The sequence below is a fragment of the Salmo salar genome, chromosome ssa06 (genome assembly GCF_905237065.1).
Source record: "Salmo salar chromosome ssa06, Ssal_v3.1, whole genome shotgun sequence".
NCBI lineage: Eukaryota > Metazoa > Chordata > Actinopteri > Salmoniformes > Salmonidae > Salmo > Salmo salar.
In genome coordinates, this window is record NC_059447.1 from 7,792,126 (window position 1) to 7,803,548 (window position 11,423).

The following is an 11,423-nucleotide window of genomic DNA, read 5'->3' on the forward strand; positions in this document are numbered from 1 at the left end:
ATTTTCTGGAATTTTCCAAGCTGTTTAAAGGCACAGTCAACTTAGTGTATGTAAACTTCTGACCCACTGGAATTGTGATACAGTGAATTATAAATAATCTGTCTGTAAACAATTGTTGGAAAAATCACGTGTCATACACAAAGTAGATGTTCTAACCGACTTGCCAAAACTAGTTTGTTAACAATACATTTGTGGAGTGGTTGAAAAACGAGTTTTAATGACTCCAACCTAAGTGTATGTAAACTTCCGACTTCAATTGGATATATTTTATATATTTCTTTTTCTTCACATTTTCAAACAATCCATTTATATTTTCCAACGGTGAGTTTGGGTGAGTTTTTTTTCCTCACCTGAGTAGCCTCGTTTCACTGCTAAAAATAAAATTAAACCATCTAGTGTTCAGCGAAATAACAACAATGTCAAATACAGGTAGCCTAGTCAAATAATTAACATTCAATCACATTAACCGTTACTCTTTCGCTGGAATTCCAGTAACGGTCCGTATGTAGCCAAACATAGCTGCTGCTCATGTTGGTATCTGTACTGATGGCATGAAAGCCATGACAGGGAGACATAGCGAAGTGGTAACGTGCGTGCAAGCAGTTGCTCCTGACGTCACTTGGGTACACTGCAGCATCCACCGAGAGGCTCTTGCTGCCAAGGGAATGCCTGACAGCTTGAAATTCGTTTTGGACACTACAATGAAAAAGGTTAACTTTGTTAAAGCAAGGCCCCTTAACTCTCGTGTATTTTCTGCACTATGCAATGATATGGGCAGCAACCATGCAACGCTTTTACAAAATACAGAAATGCGCTGGTTATCAAGGGGCAAAGTATTGACTTTTTTTTTTTAATTGAGAGATGAGCTTAAAGTTTGCTTTACTGACCATAATTTTCACTTGTCTGACCGCTTGCATGATGACGAGTTTCTCACACGACTGGCCTATCTGGGAGATGTTTTTTCTCGCCTGAATGATCTGAATTTGCTTACCTCGTTACTTCATTTGCACACACTGTATACAGATTTTGTATTGTGTTATTGACTGTACGTTTGTTTATCCCATGTGTAACTCTGTGTTGTTGTTTTCATCGCACTGCTTTGCTTTATCTTGTCCAGGTCGCCGTTGTAAATGAGAACTTATTCTCAACTGGCCTACCTGGTTAAATAAAGGTCAAATCAAAAATAAAAAAAATCTAGGATTACAGGGACTCTCCGCAACTATATTCAATGTGCGGAACATAATTGAGGCTATGATTAAGAAGTTGGAGCTCTTCTCTGTCTGCATTAACAAGGACAACACACGGGTCTTTCCATCATTGTATGATTTTTTGGTGTGCAAATGAACTCAAGCTTACGGACAATGTCAAATGTGATATAGCGAAGCACATGAGTGAGTTGGGTGCGCAATTACACAGGTACTTTCCTGAAACGGACGACACAAACAACTGGATTTGTTATCCCTTTCATACCCTGCCTCCAGTCCACTTACCGATATCTGAATGAGAGAGCCTCATCAAAATTGCAACAAGCGGTTCTGTGAATATTTAATTTAATCAGAAGCCACTGCCAGATTTCTGGATTGGGCTGCACTCAGAGTATCCTGCCTTTGCAAATCAAGCTGTTAAGACACTGATATCCTTTGCAACCATGTACCTATGTGAGAGTGGATTCTCGGCCCTCACTAGCATGAAAACTAATACAGGCACAGACTGTGTGTGGAAAATGATTTAAGACTAAGACTCTCTCCAATACAACCCAACATTGGGTTGTGTGCATCCTTTCAAGCACACACTTCTCATTAACCTGTGGTGAGTTATTCACAATTTTTGATGAACAAATAAGGTTTTATATGTAAGATGGTTAAATAAAGAGCAAAATTATTGATTATTATTATATTAATATTTGTGCCCTGGTCCTATAAGAGCTCTTTGTCATTTCCCACGAGCCAGGTTGTGACAAAAACTCACACTCATTCTTATGTTTAATAAATGTATCGTATGTGTGTGTGTGTGTGTGTGTGTGTGTGTGTGTGTGTGTGTGTGTGTGTGTGTGTGTGTGTGTGTGTGTGTGTGTGTGTGTGTGTGTGTGTGTGTGTGTGTATGTGTGTGTGTGTGTGTTGTAGGCTTACAATGACGGGAAAAACAACATTTGAGAGTGCGCTGACCCTGGTGCTAGAGGGGGTACTCAGCTGGAGGTTGAATGTTTGAAGAGGTAGGGGACTATAAAAAGTTAGGGAACCACTGCCTTAAATGAACTGTAACTCAGTAAAAACGTTGAAATTGTTGCATATTGCGTTTATATATTTTTTTCATGTGTCCAAATCTAGCACACCCCTATCGTGATGACATGCTTCAGAGTAATGAAAAGTGTATTTTTTTACTTCAAAAAACTCAAATCTATATTTAACTGATTAACTAATAACACACAACAGGCAGCCTTGTTTTACTCATCTTAAAAGCTCAATACTTTCTGAGAAGTAACCATTATTTACTATTTACATCTGGGGTTGCTGTACATAACTTTAACCCATTGTATAAGAGATTCACCAAAATCAAAGTAATCCAGGCATTTACATATCAGTTCTAGTCGTACTTTATCAAAGACCTTTTCAAAAATCTGCTATGAAGACCAGGCTTGGTATCTTTGATGTTACATAATGTTGAATTGTTTCGAGTAATTGTCGTATATTATCTCCAATGTATCGTCCATGTAAAAAACCTGTCTGATCCGGATGAAAAATATCAGGTAAAACATTTTTTATTCTATGTGCTATGCATTTCACCAGGATTTTCGCATCACAACATTGAAGTGTTAGAGGCTTCCAGTTTTTTAAATGGACTGGATCTTTATACTTACCACCTGGGTCCTGTTTTAGTAGTAATGAAATCAGACCTTCCTTTTGAGTACCTGAAAGTCTACCATTTGTATAGGAGTAATTAAAACATGCTAATATGGATCTTTGAGTACATTAAAAAAGGTCTGATACTGGTATACTGTCAAGCACTGGTGTTTTTCCAGACTGAAAGTATTTTATTGCCTCAAAGTTCCTCTTCTGTAAGTTGGCCTTCACACAGGTCTTTCTGTAAATGTGTTAATTTTAGATTATTAGTTAAGAAATCCTTACAGTTAACATCATTCAGTGGAAATGGAGGAGACTGAAAAGAAAACATATGCTTAAAATATTTTGCTTCTACTTTCAAAATATAATTGGGTGAATCATGGATGACTCCATTATTTGTAACGAGTTTCTGTAAATGATTTTTGGTAGCATTTCTATGTTGAAGATTCAAGAAATATGTTGTGCATTTTTCACAATTTTCCATCCAATTCGCTTTACTTTGGTATTATATTATACTTCCTCGTTCTTGAATAAGTACCTCCATTTTTTTTTTTTTTCCTCTAACCTATTTTGTGCCTCTATGGTACAGTTTCCATTACCATCTACCTACCTGTTACTTCATCTATTCCCTTTATTAGTTTAATCTCTTTTGAGCTAAACCGCTTTTGTTTTAATGATGTGTATTGTATTGAATGGCCTATAAAAGTACATTTAAAAGTGTCCCATACATTAAGAGGATCTGCTGTACCTATGTTGTGCAGAAATAAGTCAATTATTATTTATTTTGTCTTAGTTAAAAACAAATTGTCATCCAATAGGCTTTGATTAAATGTCCAACATCCCGTCCACGTGGAAATTCTGTAATAGTTATATGGAGGCCAATTAGATGGTGGTCTGATGCATTCAGCCTCCTATTAATACTTTTTAAACCAGTAAGATAGAGACCAGGAAGTAATCAAGACGGCTAGCCTGATTAAGCCTTTTTTAACCTTTACTTATCTAGGCAAGCCAGTATTACAATGGCGGCCAACCCCTTCCCTAACCCGGACGATGCTGGGCCAATAGTGCGCCGCCCTATGGGACTTCCGATCACGGCTGGTTGTGATACACCCCGGGAACGAACGAGGGTCTGTAGTGACACCTCTAGCACTGAGATGCAGTGCCTTAGACCGCTGCGCCACTCGGGAGCTCTCCCCCATGTATATCTCACTAGGTCAGGGTTTTTCAGCCTCCATATATCCACTAGTTCTAATGTATCCATGATCTTCGTGATATCCTTAAGTGCTTGAGGGTGATAGCTTGTAGAGTGATTTCCTTTACGATCCATAGTGGTACTTAAAACAGTATTATAATCTCCCACCTTAATAATAGATTCATTCGTTGCTTGTGAGCTCAATAGATTATTATATATATTTTAGAAGTGTGGATCATCATTATTTGCACTATATAGATGTTACGTTCCTCCTTGTAGGAGGGAGGTGCAGGAATCAGGAGCAGGAGAGCAAGGAAGTCCCAGTGACACAATCGTTTATTCACAGTGTCCCAAACAAACAACAACATGTGGGAAAACAAGCTAAAACAAAATCGCCACACACAGGGAAGAAACACGACACACGGAGGGGAAATTACTACTCCTATACGAACAAATCAAAACGGTAACATTACCGTGAGCAAAGAAAACCCCGTGGTGCATACACGCACCCCTAACAAAGTAACACTGAACAATCCCGCACAAAGACTAGCAGGCAGCGGGCTGTAACTAAACCCAAGGAAATGAACACAGGTGTGATAAAACAGACAGACACAAACGAAAAGGAAAAATTGATCGGTGGCAGCTTGTAGGCCGGCGACGACGACCGCCGAGCGCCGCCCGAACAGGGAGAGGAGCCACCTTCGGCGGAAGTCGTGACAATAGATTAATTAGCCAGATCTGTTTTTGGTCCAATAGCATATTTAAAATAATCCATCTTCCTTGAGTATCTGTTTGCACAGTTTGCACAATCGGATCAACATTTGTATTAATTAGTACAATCACCCCTTTTGAGTTTCTTTGCCCATGAAAAAAATATATTTCTCCCTCCCAGTCCTTTTTCCACCCAACCTCATCTATATTTGTAGAATGAGTTTCCTGTAAACAATATATATTATATATGTCCATTACATGCAAGACACATTTCATGTAGTCCTCATTATATCCTGTTATATTCCTATCAGCAGAAAGACATGTAGTCCTCATTATATCATGTTCAATTCCTATCAGCAGAGAGACATATTTCATGTAGTCCTCATTATATCCTGTTATATTCCTATCAGCAGAGAGACATGCAGTCCTCATTATATCCTGTTATATTCCTATCAGCAGAAAGACATGTAGTCCTTATTATATCCTGTTATATTCCTATCAGCAGAGAGACATATTTCATGTAGTCCTCATTATATCCTGTTATATTCCTATCAGCAGAAAAAAATGTAGACCTCATTATATCCTGTTATATTCCTATCAGCAGAAAAAAATGTAGACCTCATTATATCCTGTTATATTCCTATCAGCAGAGAGACATTTACATTTACATTTTACATTTTAGTCATTTAGCAGACGCTCTTATCCAGAGCGACTTACAGTAGTGAATATTTAGTCCTCATTATATCCTGTTATATTCCTATCAACAGACATGCTGTCCTCATTATGTCGTGTTATATTCCTATCAGCAGAGACATGCAGTCCTCATTATATCCTGTTATATTCCTATCAACAGAGAGACATGCAGTCCTCATTATATCCTGTTATATTCCTATCAGCAGAGAGACATGTAGTCCTCATTATGTCCTGTTATATTCCTATCAGCAGAGAGACATGTAGTCCTCATTATGTCCTGTTATATTCCTATCAGCAGAGAGACATGCAGTCCTCATTATATCCTGTTATATTCCTATCAGCAGAGAGACATGTAGTCCTCATTATGTCCTGTTATATTCCTATCAGCAGAGAGACATGCAGTCCTCATTATATCCTGTTATATTCCTATCAGCAGAGAGACATGCAGTCCTCATTATATCTTGTTATATTCCTATCAGCAGAGAGACATGTAGTCCTCATTATGTCCTGTTATATTCCTATCAGCAGAGAGACATGCAGTCCTCATTATATCGTGTTATATTCCTATCAGCAGAGAGACATGCAGTCCTCATTATATCCTGTTATATTCCTATCAGCAGAGAGACATGCAGTCCTCATTATGTCCTGTTATATTCCTATCAGCAGAGAGACATGCAGTCCTCATTATATCCTGTTATATTCCTATCAGCAGAGAGACATGCAGTCCTCATTATATCCTGTTATATTCCGACAAAAAAAGAAGGGAAAAGGAACATAGATTCTAACGGCCGCTAATGACTGCAAGTAAACATTTGTTTTAGTCGTCACACTACCTATAAAGGAATACCTTAGTTTAACTTCCAATGTACTCTGACACAACCATGGCACGATAGAATACATGCAGTACTGACAATCCAGAGCGAGTTAACCTGTTAAACCAACCCTCTCTCCACCCTACACACATTTAGTTTTTATTCCAGGGTCGTTGCACTGTCACCTCAGCGTATATCATTAGGATCAAGAATATAAAAGGTAGCGTAAAATAGCTTATATAGAAATATATAATATACCTCTCTCTCACTTTAGAGAAGTGCTTCCATAATTGTGTTGGTTCTAGCGTTATCTTTAATCAGTTTATCCCAGTGTTATCCAGCCCGCCACACACTAATACAGACAACAACCGTGTTGACAATACCTAATCCATTTGCAGGTGTGTATCGGAACAATACAGTTTTTATATTAAGATGTATTTTTTAAATGTAAAAACAAAATGACACCATTTATTTTAGAATCGTATAGACCTACTCCAATAGGTTTTTAATGTTATAATCCTTTATCCTAGCCCTACATTAGATCTATTCCTATTTATTACGTTTTATCTTAAAAGCTAATCATTCCGATTCACATCCGCGAACAAGGGCCGCACTATATAACAGCTTTTAAGTCATAATATAGCAGACCCGACCTATACAACTAGGCCATATCATATCAAACCAAAACAACTTGGAATTTCTAATGTACAATGTTGAAATTAAATTTAAAAAACAATCAAAAAGAAAAAAGGTCAGCCTTACTCATCTTCGCCTTCCCTAAATCAAAACCTGATTTTAAGTCCATACAGTCCAAAGTTCCAAATTGCCTAAATCATGTTACATTTGCTTCCTTTCAGTTTCGCTAGATGAAAGGTCTTCTCTTGTTCGCTTCGATGTATCTGATTCTTTTTCGAGCATATCAAAATGCTGATCAATAAATAGTTCAAGGTTCCCTATATTATGCAGAATGTTTGTTTCGCAGTTATCAGCTAATGCTACATTTTTATGATTAATTCATGGGACAAACTGTGCCTACCACGCTGCCGCCTCATCAACCACATGCATAGCTTTTATTAGGTCAATTAACTGAATCAATCAAGTTTAGAGTTGAATCATATTTAGTCGACTCAGTGGGTTCACTTTCCAGTCAGAACATATTTCCATCTTTGACTAAACCGAGTCACATGAACAGTATTCCACAAAAATCATACCATTATGAATGATATTTAATCATCTCCTCTTCCTCTGTTCTTTGTAATGTATATTATTGTACTTACTTCATTCTCTGTTCTCTTTTATAGCAGCTGCATATTCACTCTGTTCTCTTTTATAGCAGCTACATATTCACTCTCTGTTCTCTTTTATAGCAGCTGCATATTTACTCTGTTCTCTTTTATAGCAGCTACATATTCATTCTCTGTTCTCTTTTATAGCAGCTGCATATTCACTCTGTTCTCTTTTATAGCAGCTACATATTCATTCTCTGTTCTCTTTTATAGCAGCTACATATTCACTCTCTGTTCTCTTTTATAGCAGCTACATATTTACTCTGTTCTCTTTTATAGCAGCTACATATTCTCTCTGTTCTCTTTTATAGCAGCTACATATTCACTCTCTGTTCTCTTTTATAGCAGCTACATATTCACTCTCTGTTCTCTTTTATAGCAGCTACATATTCATTCTCTGTTCTCTTTTATAGCAGCTACATATTCACTCTGTTCTCTTTTATAGCAGCTACATATTCACTCTCTGTTCTCTTTTATAGCAGCTACATATTCACTCTCTGTTCTCTTTTATAGCAGCTACATATTCACTCTGTTCTCTTTTATAGCAGCTACATATTCACTCTCTGTTCTCTTTTATAGCAGCTACATATTCACTCTGTTCTCTTTTATAGCAGCTACATATTCACTCTGTTCTCTTTTATAGCAGCTACATATTCACTCTGTTCTCTTTTATAGCAGCTACATATTCACTCTCTGTTCTCTTTTATAGCAGCTACATATTCACTCTCTGTTCTCTTTTATAGCAGCTACATATTCACTCTGTTCTCTTTTATAGCAGCTACATATTCACTCTCTGTTCTCTTTTATAGCAGCTACATATTCACTCTCTGTTCTCTTTTATAGCAGCTACATATTCACTCTCTGTTCTCTTTTATAGCAGCTACATATTCATTCTCTGTTCTCTTTTATAGCAGCTACATATTCACTCTGTTCTCTTTTATAGCAGCTACATATTCACTCTCTTTTCTCTTTTATAGCAGCTACATATTCACTCTCTGTTCTCTTTTATAGCAGCTACATATTCACTCTGTTCTCTTTTATAGCAGCTACATATTCACTCTGTTCTCTTTTATAGCAGCTGCATATTTACTCTGTTCTCTTTTATAGCAGCTGCATATTCACTCTGTTCTCTTTTATAGCAGCTGCATATTCACTCTGTTCTCTTTTATAGCAGCTACATATTCACTCCCTGTTCTCTCAATTATGTTCACTTCCTGCATCACAGCATCTCACGCCTCGATCACACCAACAGTGTTATTGCGTTTAGGTAGACCAGAAGTACATACATTTCCAATGGAACGCCGCGTTTGCCTTGCAGCATTTTTTATTTTTTTAAACATTTTTTTAACATTTTAGCAGACGCTCTTATCCAGAGCGACTTACAGTAGTGAATGCATACATTTCATACATTTTTTTATTTTCCTGTGCTGGCCCCCCGTGGGAATCGAACCCACAACCCTGGCGTTGCAAACACCATGCTCTACCAACTGAGCTACAGGGAAGCATTGCGTTGCAGAGGCAGTTGCAGGGTGTTCTGTGTGGTGCATACTTTGGATTTATCAAACATATGCATCAAATGATATGTCTAGATGGCTTGACAGGTAAATATTGAACTTTTGTTGCACACATATCCAGATGGTGTTGGGTACTATTTTGCACAATGAAGCTGTCGTGTGATGGAGGTGTCAGGATGAGGGGTAACACCCTGACAGGAAACTACTGGTTAACTTCTTGCCTGACTAGATGTGTAGGCGTTACATTGCATTAACTATTGGTTGCGTCACAGCATTTTTTACTTTGAAACACCCTGAGAAGAAACCACTATGATCAGGAAGTTGAGCTTGCAGTATTCAAAGTGACCTTATTAGGAGATGTTAAAGAACAGGAATATAGCAACTCTCCAGTCTTCTCTATCTAAACAGAAGGAAATGAGAGGTGGAAGGACGAGGGTCCAGCATGGAAGAGAAGGACTGGGAATCAGCTTCCACCTGTGATTTTTACCTCAGTGGAAGGAAAGGAGAGGAAAAAAATGTTTGCTTCCTGCATCGCATCATCTCTTTCTTTTTTCAATGGACTCTCAACTCCTGCGTCCTTTCTCCTCTGTTCTCTCTCCACTCTTTTTGATAAAGGTCAAAGGTAATCGAGAATACCCTTGTACGAAACGAGAAGCTCCTTTTCCACTTGCGCATCATCAAGCAAATTACATTTACAAGGGTGGATCCCAAAATATGTGTAAAGTGATTAAAAACAAATGAAGTTAAAAGTTGCAACACATTTTATAGATAAAAGGATAAGTAGCAAATTGTTTTTAAATGTGTGAATGTTTTTCTCCTCCGACAATAGACTAATTTCCTGTACACGACACACTGACGTCAGCCACAGATGAGCGCGACTCTTGGCTGCAGTAAGAAAGCCCTCTCCATCTGCGCCCATTCAACACAGCCTAGATCTACCTTTTAATCACTTCTAAACTAAACATATTTTTGGGGTTCTCATACACTTACAGTGATGTGTTGATTCTTGCTTGAACAGTTGCTAAGATTATAATTTGATCTTTGCAAAATAACTATTTTGGATGCCGCAGTCGTTAGCTAGAAAGCTAAAGCTCATTTATACAGGCTGTAGCAAAAGCTAGACAAAGAGCCATTTTACTGGTTGAACTTGAAGTGGTTTTTCTTTTAAAGTATAATGCAGTTGATTTGCGATGATGACACAAACTTTATAATAAGCAGGACATTCATATGAGCCTTAAAATCCCATTATAATCCATAAGTAGTGTGAATGTCCTCATAAGAAACATGTAAATAGAGCCCTTTTTTGCTGGCATTCTTTAAGAACTCCCCCTTGTTCTGACACCAACTTTGTAAACACAGAAAACGGTCTATACAACCACTGTAGCCTACATGGAGGGATGTTTGCCACTGTAGCCTACATGGAGGGATGTTTACCACTGTAGCCTACATGGAGGGATGTTTACCACTGTAGCCTACATGGGGGGATGTTTACCACTGTAGCCTACATGGGGGATGTTTACCACTGTAGCCTACATGGAGGGATGTTTACCACTGTAGCCTACATGGAGGGATGTTTACCACTGTAGCCTACATGGAGGGATGTTTACCACTGTAGCCTACATGGAGGGATGTTTACCACTGTAGCCTACATGGGGGATGTTTACCACTGTAGCCTACATGGGGGATGTTTACCACTGTAGCCTACATGGAGGGATGTTTACCACTGTAGCCTACATGGGGGGATGTTTACCACTGTAGCCTACATGGAGGGATGTTTACCACTGTAGCCTACATGGAGGGATGTTTACCACTGTAGCCTACATGGGGGGATGTTTACCACTGTAGCCTACATGGGGGGATGTTTGCCACTGTAGCCTACATGGAGGGATGTTTACCACTGTAGCCTACATGGAGGGATGTTTACCACTGTAGCCTACATGGAGGGATGTTTACCACTGTAGCCTACATGGAGGGATGTTTACCACTGTAGCCTACATGGAGGGATGTTTACCACTGTAGCCTACATGGGGGATGTTTACCACTGTAGCCTACATGGAGGGATGTTTACCACTGTAGCCTACATGGGGGGATGTTTACCACTGTAGCCTACATGGGGGATGTTTACCACTGTAGCCTACATGGAGGGATGTTTACCACTGTAGCCTACATGGGGGATGTTTACCACTGTAGCCTACATGGAGGGATGTTTACCACTGTAGCCTACATGGGGGGATGTTTACCACTGTAGCCTACATGGGGGATGTTTACCACTGTAGCCTACATGGAGGGATGTTTACCACTGTAGCCTACATGGAGGGATGTTTACCACTGTAGCCTACATGGAGGGATGTTTACCACTGTAGCCTACATGGAGG